Source organism: Poecile atricapillus, chromosome Z (assembly GCF_030490865.1).
Source record: "Poecile atricapillus isolate bPoeAtr1 chromosome Z, bPoeAtr1.hap1, whole genome shotgun sequence".
NCBI classification, from domain to species: Eukaryota; Metazoa; Chordata; class Aves; order Passeriformes; family Paridae; genus Poecile; species Poecile atricapillus.
Genome location: NC_081289.1, coordinates 27,635,557 through 27,641,817, shown reverse-complemented (window position 1 = coordinate 27,641,817; position 6,261 = coordinate 27,635,557). Strand labels below are relative to the sequence as shown.

General features: G+C 55.9%; 1 pseudogene; it reads left to right on the top strand.

Moving 5' to 3' along the window:
- The first annotated feature begins 2,922 nt into the window (after positions 1–2,922).
- Positions 2,923–5,858, top strand: LOC131592740 (uncharacterized; annotated as a pseudogene).
- The last annotated feature ends 403 nt before the right edge of the window (positions 5,859–6,261 follow it).

Below are 6,261 nucleotides of genomic sequence, written 5' to 3'. Positions count from 1 at the left end.
ATGGGGGGGAAATTGGGTAACATCAGTGGCAGCAATGAGGCTCCAACATATATCAGGATCTTCCTTCCATGTAACAGGATCTGGAATGCTTCATTCACAGGAGGACATGATGGCTGCCATCCCTGGGCTCCCCACTATGCATTTGAAACTTCAAGGTTTCTTTCCATGTCCTAAAATGGGATCTGTCAGCTCCTGAGCTTTAATGTAAATCTCACTCTCCATGTTGAAAGCACTGTGTAGGTCACTTGGTTTGGGCTTTCCCCAGTGTGCGTATTTGACTGGAGGGCTCACAGAGTTAATCTGTAAGTGTGGTACCGCAGATGCTTGGAACCATTTCCCACCCCACACTTTAGACCAAGCGGGAGGGAGAGACAGGAGGAAGAGAGGCAGGGTGACAGCCCTGTTGTGGGACCCCCAGAAATAGGGGCTGGGGGTCCCTGAGTGATGATCAACATGGGGGAAGTGCAGTGGGGGCATTTGAGAGGTGAGGAAAATGGGAATGATGCATACATCTTTGGGAAAAGGAGACTAGCAGGTGGGAACACCCCAGGGCAAGAGGAACAGCAAAGTCTTTGGAGCAGGGAGGTGGTTTGGGGATAAGTATCCTGACAGAGCACTGGATGTTTTGTGGGGATCCTCTGCCTACGTGCATGTCCTCAGCCCCACCAGCCCATAAGACAAAGTATCTTCTCAGCCCTAGATCCTACACTTGCACTTCTGAAAGTTGCCTACTGGGAACAGTGAGGATTCCAGGTGCCCTCTCCTTGCCAGGTCTTTCCACTGTGGAGCTCAGGTGTGGACTGGAGTGAGCCTTGGCTTTAATTTTCCCCCCTGCTGTGGGTCATGGCACTGCATCACAGCTTTCCATCCCTTCCTGCTACCCTGCTGCTGGACACTTGTCTCTCCAACTCCTATGCCTGCACCCCAGCCCTGGTCCTCACCTGGGGTGTGTGAGAGGCAGAGGGTCAGCTAAAGTGGGATATGGAGAGACGTCCTGCTGTTGGACCCAGCTCCCCCAGCAGGTACGAGCAGGGTGAGCACAGCCTGCTCACAGCAAGCATCGAGGCAGAGGGTGCTGAGCTGTCTGCGCCATTTGTGGCTCAGGGCTGCGCTGAGAGAGAGAAGTGCTTGGCGTGCCCCCACTCGACTGGGGATTTTTATTTTGAGTAAGATGGAGTGGGAATAACTGAGCCATAGGCACAAGAATGGCTGGCCTCTCACAGCTCCTCAGTGCATCCCACAGCCCTCTGGCAGCCATTCCTGCTGGCATGGCACAGGGGTGAGGGACCAAGGGCCTGGGCACACTGGCTGGATGGGGAAGTGAAACCATGGCAGGTGTGGAACTTGTGGGCAGTGACCAGTTTTTGGTTGGGACTTTGGATTGTCTGGAGCCCTGCAGTGCCCACAGTGGGGCTGAGACTATGTTGGGGCTGCTTTGACATTGCTGTGATGCAAACTATCCTCTGGAAATGTTGCTGGCAGGGAGGGAGATGTGCTGTAGGGCAGTTTCTCCCATGCAGGGCATGGGGTACCAAAGAACTAACTGTACTTGGGCTGAGATCTAGCATGGGGAGCTGGTGACTGCGTCCTACTGAGGACTTCAGGAGGTGGGATGTGGAGCCTGTGGGCTCAGCTTGCCCAGCAGTCACTGGTGAGGGGCAGGCACATTTAGGGTCCAAGTCCTCAGGCCTGTGTCAGGGGACTGCAGCTGCCTAGTGGGGGCACCTGGTACTCTGTCAGCTTGAGCCAGAGAACCCTTTGGATTTTTTTGTCCTCCCCTCCCAGCCTTGATCCAGGACAGTGGGCAATAGAGGCCTCCCTAGAAGGAGTCCAGATGCTGTAGCTGCTAGAAGGACATGACTCCAGCAATAAAGTCCTATTAGGGATCTCCTGGGTAGGGCAGGTCACTGAGGGAAGTGTTGCTTCCCTCAGCTGAGAGCCAGCCAACAACTGTGGCTGCCCCCTTTCTTTCCTATGGAGTGAAGAAAAAGAGGATGTGACTTTTGTTCAGTAGGAAGGGAAGAAATCCACCTACAGCACTGAAATCCATCTCTTCAGGTCTCAAGCATCAGGCATTGATGGGTGGTATTGGTGGCAGAACATTTCTCCTGCTCCTGATCAGGAATGCTTTAGACTATTAAAGGTTTTTTTTAGTCCTTTCCCAATGGTTGAGTACCAGGCTTGCTTGGTGTGACCTGCTTTGCCCATGCCCTGCACATTTACTGAGCAGAACCAGATCTGAACCCTGGAGAATGAGAGATGGTGCTGAGGAGCCACAGGTCCAGGTCTGTGTTGGACAGGACGCAGAGAGCAAGGTGACGGAGAGCACTGTCAGTAGGGGTGAAGAACATACAACAGTTGGCCTGCTTGCAGAGCAGTCACTGGCAGGACGTGTCCTTGGACCAGTGGGAGCTTTTAAAAGGGGAAACTTCAGTACCCTTTCACTCTTTTCTCCTCTGGTCCTTTGCATTTTCAATCCAAGCCGGATCTGTGCCCCTGGGATGGAGTCTTGTAAAGATCTGTGCACAGGAAAGTCTCCTGTAGACACTGGAGGAGGCCGAGGGGGCTTTTCAGTGTAAGCAAAGGAAGGAGCAGACTGGGGGACATGCCTGGGCTGGGGGCAACATTCAGGTGGGCAGGGAGGAGTGAGGATCCAGGAGGTCAGGCTGGGACACAGTACCGCTGTGTATGAGGTGCTGCGTGGCTGAGGCACACGAGGGGCTGCGGGGATTTCGGAAGCATATTTTGGAGGAGAGGGGTAGTTTGAGGGCACATTGCAAAGGCAGGCAGGGGTAGGGCTTGGTCGCTTGCTCTCCTCCTCCCTGGTGAAGATCCGCCCCAGGCCAAGCACAGCGATTGTGAGCCCCAAGGGAGACGACGCAGCTTGACAGACTGTATCTCCCTCTGCCACGGGGCCTGGGGCGCTGCGATTTCACACTCCGGCGGCCCCGTCACTGCTATGCCATGCAAGAGCTGGGCTCTCACTCCCACTCTGCCATGTCCTCGTCAGGAAAAGCTGCCATTGCCCCCTCCTGCCTCTCCTTCGAGTGCTTCGACACCCTGACCAAGTCGTGCATCAAGTGCTCCGACCTGTTCAAGGACAACACAAGTAAGGGGACAAGGGCAGCTGCAGTCTGAGCTCCCCAGGGCTGGGTGGTGGTGGGCCAAGGAGGCTGGGGGCACCCCAGGGGTGGGCAGGTGGAAGGCACCTTCTCCTGAGGATGGCTATGGGGGTGGCAATGGAGGATGGAGCACCACCTTCACCTAAAGCAGAGGGGAAGAGCGCAGACAGTTCCAGTGAGAGGGACACGGTGCAGGGAGAAGTCAGATGATGCACCCTAGGGTGTATCAACCTGCCCCAGGGGTGACTGTGGGAAGAGCAGGAGGCTCTCATCTCCTACCACCCAGGGACAGGGAGCAGGGTAAGGGTCTCATCAGGCAGGGGGATACTTTGTTGCTGGTGGCACCTGGGTCACAGTTAAGTGCCACTCTTCTTCCCTGCCACCACAGCCCCCAGGCCAGCCAGCCAGGTGAAAAATGCTGCTGCACTCCTTCCTCCTTCAACTGTCCCCCGCTTCCTGACACTACTGGCATCTCACCCCACAGCAGAGCCTACCCTGGCACCCACCCTGACCAGCACCTTCCTGACCTTCGGAGTCCCGGTGGTGGTGGGGTTCATCCTGGTTCTGGCTGCCCTCTGTGGCTTCTTGGCCTGCAAGATGGGAAAGTGGAGGAGAACAAGGAAGACAGCAGATGAAGAGGACAAAGGTAGGAGACCTCTTCCTATTCCTCTCACAACACCCTGAAAACCCTGAGTAGATGGGATCACTTACTGCTGGCTCCCCTGAGGCACATCCCTGTCCAGGCTAGCTCCTCCACCTCAACATCAGCTCTGCATTTGGCATTTTGGGACATCTGACTCACTGCCTGAGTGACAGTGTCCTGCATTCCCCGGGAACCTATGCCTGTACCTGACTGCCAGCACAACCCTGCTGAGCCATCCCTCCCTTTGCTGGGTCTCCCCGTGCCTTTGTTTGCTTAAAGCATGTCCTGGCACCATCCCCCCTCCACAGGGGACACAGATGGAGCACTGGTGAGTAGCTTTGTGAGCTCACTGGTGAGAGCCCTCTCCCCTGGTAACCAGAGGACCATGGAGGGAGTGGGAGTAGTGGGGGCAGTGGTGGACACCTGGGGATGGCTCCAGAGGCAGCCTCTCCCTGTGCTGCTGCAATGGGAGTCCTAAGTAGACTGCCCAGCTTGTTTCTCATGCTTGGGATGCCCAGCATCCTCTAACACATATCCCAAAGACCCTAGTGAGATGTCAGGGCCAGCCCTATTGACACTGCAGCACTGCACAGGGTTGTCTGGTGCAAAATTAGGGCTGGAGTTCAAGGCATGGAGCTGAGCCTTTCCTAGCAGGGGACTTCTAGGAGAGTAAGGCCACAGTGCTCCATGATGGCCCATTTTGTTGGGGCGGCTCTTTCCTCCCTCGGGGGCCCCTGCACTGGCACTGATTCAGCCTTGCACAATCTTCTCAGAAGTGGTCTTGCCTGGCTTCACTCCTCCCATTCCTAGGTAGGGGATATGGCTCCCCTGGACCCCCAAGAGGGGCTACTGCATAGGGATGCTGGCTCTCACCACTGCCCCACAACCCGGGTGGGTGTCCACAGTGGGGCAGCTGGTCCCTGTGCCCTGGCTTGCCTGCACGCTGCTGGCAGTGCTGGATGGTGACTCAGACCGGGGGGACATTACCCAGGGCCTTTCTGCTCTCCGACAGCCCGTGACGCACATGCCTAGGAAAAATACCAAAAGCGAAAGAGAAGGGAGAAATTCAGCGCTGAGAGAGATCTGGCCATTATGGAGAGTGTTGGAGGCACTACTCAGTCTCCTGTTGCATGCCCTGGTCCACATCCCCCTTGTCCTCCAAGGCTGCACCACAGCAAGCCTAGTGCTGTGGCACTGGATGTGTGGAAAGTGGCAGGAGGCTTGGGGCTGGAGGCACACGGCTGAGTTCAAAGTGTGTAAACAAGTCTATTTTTAAGTGGGAGGCAGTCAGGGAGGGCAAGCTGCCACGGGCCGGGCTCTTCTGCTGCTGGCAGGGTTCAGTGAGAGGACTTGAAGTGGAAGTGCAAGTTTCAGCCTTTCCCTCTTGTCTTTTAGGGGGGGAAAAGCCCATCAGTTGTAAGCAGGAGCAATTATGCAGCAGGAGAGGTGTGGGGACCTTGCAGACTCCTCCTGTTCCAGATCCATCTTCTCCTCTAGGGACAGGACCATCTCCCTGGGACCTGCCTGACCCCACTCCATGAGCCCAGTAACCCTCTTTTCTTGTCCCTTCCCAGAAAACACAGACATCGCCTGCCCTCTGCCCAGCCAGGACCCTGCCATGCCAGAGGGAGATGGTGCCCTGAGCCCAACTCCATGCCTGTATCTTGATGAGAGCCTGAAGATGCCAGGACCACCCAGGAAAGCCAGGGCAAAGCAGAGGCCATGCTGCCAGGGCAGTGCTGATGGTGACATTGTTCTGCTCTCCACCGTGTACCCCCGGCCTGAGGAATGCAACCACAGCTTCCCACTGCCCGCCACTGAGCTGGGGGCCACAGCCCTGGTCACCACCAAAACCACGCAGAACTGTGCCAGAGAGGAGAGAGTCTGAGGGCAAGGGGAATGGAACTGGAGTGCTCTGGCCAACCCCTGTGGACACTGACAGCCTGTTCCTAGGACAAGCAAAGCCTTCCATGGGTATGAGCTCTGTGAGAACCAGGCTTTGCCTTTAGCAAGATCAGCCTTTTAAGATGACTGTCCTTTTTGTGCTGAGTCCCAAGTTACACCTGTAAATGCTGGAGGAAGCCAAAGGGGATCATGCTGAGTTACAATGAACTGTTGACAGCTGCCATGGCTGAACCGTTGGGAGGAGGCAGAGGAGACACAATCGGTGAGGGTGGAGTGTGGCAGGGACTGCTGTGCCATTTGCAAGGCAGCTATTGTGCCTGGACAGGTCTCACGCTGGATGGGCAATTGCTCTGGAACACCACAAACTGTAGGGGGAAAGGAAGCAGGGAGTTACTTCAGGACCAAATCCCACACAGCAGTAGCTTGATTTTTGCTACTGACCTCAATAAAAGGAGACTGGAGGCCATATGAAGCAAGGCACATCCAACATCTACCCTGTTTACAGTCCTGCCTCCCTGTCTTCTGCACTCTGTGACACCCAGGTCTTTCCACCCTCTGGGCTCTCTTCACACAGTGGCAGGCATCCACTGG